Source organism: Wolffia australiana, chromosome 8 (assembly GCF_029677425.1).
Source record: "Wolffia australiana isolate 7733 chromosome 8, ASM2967742v1".
In the NCBI taxonomy this organism is placed as follows: Eukaryota; Viridiplantae; Streptophyta; class Magnoliopsida; order Alismatales; family Araceae; genus Wolffia; species Wolffia australiana.
In genome coordinates, this window is record NC_135842.1 from 17,957,152 (window position 1) to 17,962,500 (window position 5,349).

A 5,349-nucleotide genomic window follows, 5' to 3' on the forward strand; every position below is an offset into this window, starting at 1 on the left:
ATTCACTGAATTTTATATCATAGAGTCAATCTATTTTATCCTATAAATTAAACATTTTTATTTTTTTTCTTAATGTGCAAATGGATTAGCTAGGTCAATTTCATGATCTCTCCTCTCAATCCTAGTAAGGGCAAGCCACTCAAGCCAAGAGATTTAGAACTGCAAACCAAGTTCAAGAGGAAAAATCACAAATTTCACTAAAAAATAATCCAAATTACACTAAAATTCAAATACAATGAAGGAAAAGTACGAGATAGAGTTGATTCAGGAGGAAGCTCCTCTCTGTCTTGCAGTTGTGAAAGAACCACATCTAGAATGGCCTCCTCCTCTCAAAATTTGGCTTATATACTTAGGTTAAATGGTAAAAAATTAAAAATTTACCCCTAATCAGTAATTAATTTTATCCATCAATGTAGGCTTGATCTGAATGATGCTCTTACGTTCTCATACATTTTCAACCTATATTAGAATTGTAATAACTGTATTTTTATGTGGATGGCTTTTATTAATTCAGAAAACAGTTTCTAACTGTTGGATGAATTCTTTCATACTATCACTGGCATGGTGAATGGATGAGATCTAAGCATATAAATAGAAAGAGGATGTCAAGATGAGAAAATCCATAAAAAAAACATTTCAACCAGACTTCAGGATCAAAAGTTATTGATGAATAAAGTTCGACCAATCTAAGCCCTTGGATCAATTTTCATTTATTTAATTTAATTTTTCCTCTACATGCAATGTCATGTCGTTCTCTGATTGGCCGACGCATTTGAACTTAAAATGGTGGCTTTGTTCTCGTAGTGCCACGTACCCCCTGCTAGAAATAAAAAAAACATAAAAAATAAACACTATACATAATGCTGTGCACGTACTGTTGCATTTCTTCTTAAAACAGCCAATGAGAAAACACCACATCATTTCCCGCGTGTGTGCTTTGTATGCACAGCATGGGAGGTGAACTTACCGCCCAAAGAGAGTTTCCAAGAATTTTACAGAAAAGTCCCTGATTAAATCTGCGCGTGCAAATTGACGCTGCCCAAAAAATATTTATGTGTATGTCCTTTTCGCTTTCTCTCCCCTTTCTCCCTAAAAAAACCATGAAAAAACCCTGATTAATTTCAATAAAACCTTGCAACTATTTTAATTGCTTACAACCACGACGGAGGTCTGTTTGAAGGGCATAATTGCAACAAACATTTATGGAAAACCCCTTTGACTTTAGGAATTGCTTAAAAACTTATTTTCTTTATTTTCATTAAAAAATTCATTTCTTCCTCAAATAAATTCCCAAAAACTCCAATAAACTTCCAGAATTCGTCCAAGCTTAAATAAAGATCCAATAAAAATCTAGAAAATTCAGTAATTTGTCCCCACACTAATGAACATTAAAATTAATTTTTAAACCTGCCATTTTCATTCAAACATAATTCTTCAAAGCTTAAATAAATTCCCTAAAATTCATAAATTAACAGAAATTTAGGGAAAATCAGAATTCACTTGGAAAAATCAATTAACATGTAATATATGATAACAACTCAACTTAAACTCTTTAAATGCATAAAATTGTGATAACTGTTTGAACTAAATACCGAATTTAGGGTGTTATCAGAAAAGTATAAGGATCTAGACTTGATAGGAAGCATTAAAGGCTCATTAAGCTTGCATTGAGGTTTTAGGAACTTAGATTTCCATTTTCCCATCATTATCTATCCATTTCCCCTTTAAATCATCACTTTCTCACTCTAAACATTCATTTTCCCTACTTTCTCCCTCTAGAATGCGTCTCTTTCTCTCTCTAGACCTTCATCCATATCCCTATTTCATTCCCTCAAAATTTCATGAAAAGCTCCTCCATTTACACCTTCAAATTCCATCTCAAATTCTTTCTACACTCTCTCTTCATTTTCTCTCTCTATCTCTTCATTTCAGTCATTTCTCTCTCTAAAATTGTTTATTTCTCTCTATGAAATCCATTCCTAGCTTTCCCTAAATCCTATATCATTTCCATTTAAAATCCAAAAAAATTCCATTAAAAAATCAGTTTTATCCTTTATACGCATTTCCACGTTTTGTCGCTGACATGCACTGTTATGCGGTGTCGTGCAGCACTTGTATGGCACTTGAGCTGCAGGGACACCCCACTACCTACCGGTCTGCGCACGGGCATCACGCACGACCACATCAACTAAGTCCTGTGCAGGACTTAGCCAAATCGACTAAGTCCTAACCTTATTGGGTCAAGCCCAATTGGACTGACCCATTTGGCTAAGCCCTGAATTAGAGGGCTGACCCACTAAGACAAGCTCAAACGGACCTGAATCAGGCTCATTGACCCAAAGCCCCAAATGGATCCATTGCTACCGCCTGTCGCCGATGCCGCTGTTGCCTGCCGCCACCGCCACCACTTGCTGCTCTTCGCCACCATTGCGGCCGCCCACTACAACCGTCTCTGCCTACGATCGTTGGAGCAGGTATTTTCCTCATTTTATGCATTTAAATATTATGAAAAATAGGAAAAATTAGGAAAAATTATATTCTGCATTGAAAAATTCTAAAAAAATCAGGGAAAATCCCTAAAATTAATATAACCAATTTCGAGTGATTTTAACATCTAAAAAAATTCTAAAAAATCTCTATCTCTCATTTTTAATATTTCTTGTGGTTTATGGTGTAAAATAAATTCCAGAAAATTCTAAAAATATTAATTTTTGATTTCTGGTATTAATTAAAATTACAAAAATTAGTGCAAAAATTTTTAGTGTTTTTCTTTGTATTTCTGCTTCAATTTAAATCATAGGAAATTTTATGAATTAACTAAAAATCTATAATAGTCCAGAAATTATATTTCTCACTTTGAAACTCATTTCCTTCATTCCATGCTTGAGAAAAATTCTTAAATTAAATTTCTTCCTCTCTATGGATCGACCCCTTACTTGCCCTATATTAATTATGGAGTATTTAAGTGGAATTTTTCAGAAATATTGTTGGTTTAGTCTGAATTAAAATAACGACATAAAAAGCATAAATTTGGACTTATCAGTCACCACCACTACGCTACGTCATATCAACCGCTTTTTGGACATCACCAGCATAGTGGACCACGTCCTCCATTGACATCGCTCGCACGTCCGTTTGTGCTGCTGCATGTGTGCTGTCCTTGGCGCTGTTAGCACTCGCCACCATCGATGCTCTGCTTGCCATCTGCATCACTAATGAATCACATGCTAATTCTCATTGTCACCATCACAAGTGACCCCCTGGCGTCTGTCCTGGTATGCTCGCGTCTCTTCCTATTTACATGTTCAAACCTGTCTTAGCCGCCGGGGTTGAATTAGGGACATTTAGGATTAACGTTCGGAGAGATAGAGTTTCTATCGGTACATCCTTGGTTGGACTTGTCAAGGGTGTGCGCATTAGTAGTAGTAGCCGTGCTCACATTGTTGGTCTTCAATCTGACGTTCGGGTCACTAGGAACCTAGCGACATACTCATGACCCTCTTATCGTGATCTATTGGTCGTCAATGACATCGACGTCCTGTTTGTGCTTCTCGTTGATTTTGCATCCACATTTGCATCAGTCCCCATTTGCATTTCACTCACCCAATTGTTACTAAAACAGACAATCCGTCCCGTCCTGTCATTCTGCACCAACTACCGAAGAGTACTATTCTTTCTTGATAGTTCAATCCCCTTGTTGAGTATCCTTGGAATAGGTATACTTCGAATACATGTTTAAAGTCTAGTTATAATTATATATGACCTCATCACAATTCCTTAAGTCATTGCATGGATTCATTATAAACATCACATGTGACTGATGCTAAATAAATATTTATTCCAATAAATTTAAAACATGACATGGAAGTGTGATTGGCATGAAGGGCACATAATATCCACAATGATCGGACTTAGTGAATTATGATGAGATCGTAATGCGGAGATCACTAGTCTTTAAGCATGTGTTCTAAACATTCCTATTCGAAGGATACGCGAGAAGGACATCGAAGTATCCGGATAGAATAACACTATCTAGCCTCACTCATATGATGAGTATGGCCGGTCCCGTAGCCATTAGTGTGGTGACACTAAGGATAGATAGTGGGTGCTCTTTAGTGGAAAGAGTTCACTAAATTGATCCGTACGAATCCCTGAATGGTATTATACCGAACTGTCAATCACGTTGATTCATATCATGGTTGTGTAAGTGGTCCTTAGACCTGAGACACCAAAGACATCTTGTGGACGGACGGTTGCACTTTGGCTATGGCCAAGGAGTCTCTAATCATGAGAATCTAAACGGGGTTAGTTCGGGTGCATCAAGAAGTACTCGAAGGTGATTGAGTGGTCAAGATGGGATTGTCCACCATCGGTATAAGAGGTGACAGCTCAAGGAAGACGATCCAACGAAGTCTTTGGCCAAGGCAGTGAAATATCGGAGAAGAGTTTTCCGATGATTTCTGAATGCATCAATATTAACTCGGATGATCGATTAGGGTTTGACAGTTGACCATACCCTAAGTCGTCCAAGGAGCGTCAAGTGGATGAGGGATTATACATACACGGTAACCGATGATGAACAGGTTCCATGAGTGAGTCGATACACACTCCTTTGTATCTTCTAGGAGACGAGGTGTAGCTTGGCACCCCACGTGTCGGAGTCTCAACCTATCGATTGGGTTAAATCAATCCGACATTAATTAATCTATATGATGATATAGTTAATTAATTTGAAAGGCCAATAAAGGTTATTGGGCCGTTGGAGTCATTAACTAGACTGATACATGGGCCTAGAGGGTCACGCAAATGGTCTTTTGGATGTTGGAAGATATACTTAAGTTTTGGGGGTTTTTATGAAAAATACCCACTTAGTATAAATAGGGGAAGGCCCTGAACAAAATTCACCCAGGTCAGAATTGTTCAGGGGCCTTTTTCCTTCTTCTCCACTCTCCCCACAACCCCTCTCCATCCCTGATGTGATCGGGACGACGTAACGATGCCGACGGAGAAAGAACGGGGCTTGTCAACAAGAAGGAGGAGATCCGACGTGCCGAGGACCGCGTGGATATGTCTATAGGCTGCACACTTGAGCAGCTCGACTCGTCTCGCTCTGGGATCGAAGAAATCATGGATGCGATCCGTGATAAGGTACTTCGTTTTAATGTTTTTGTCGATGCCGTTCGATACGCATAAGTCTTCCGCTGCGCATCATTTTGATTTGTTCATCAAGATCTAGGCCTCTAGAACCCAACAACTGTGACTCTTTTTCTTGTTCTATTGCATGATTGTTTTCACACAATAAAAGAATATGTTCTAAGATTGAAGGAACATCTCCAATTTGGGGCCATC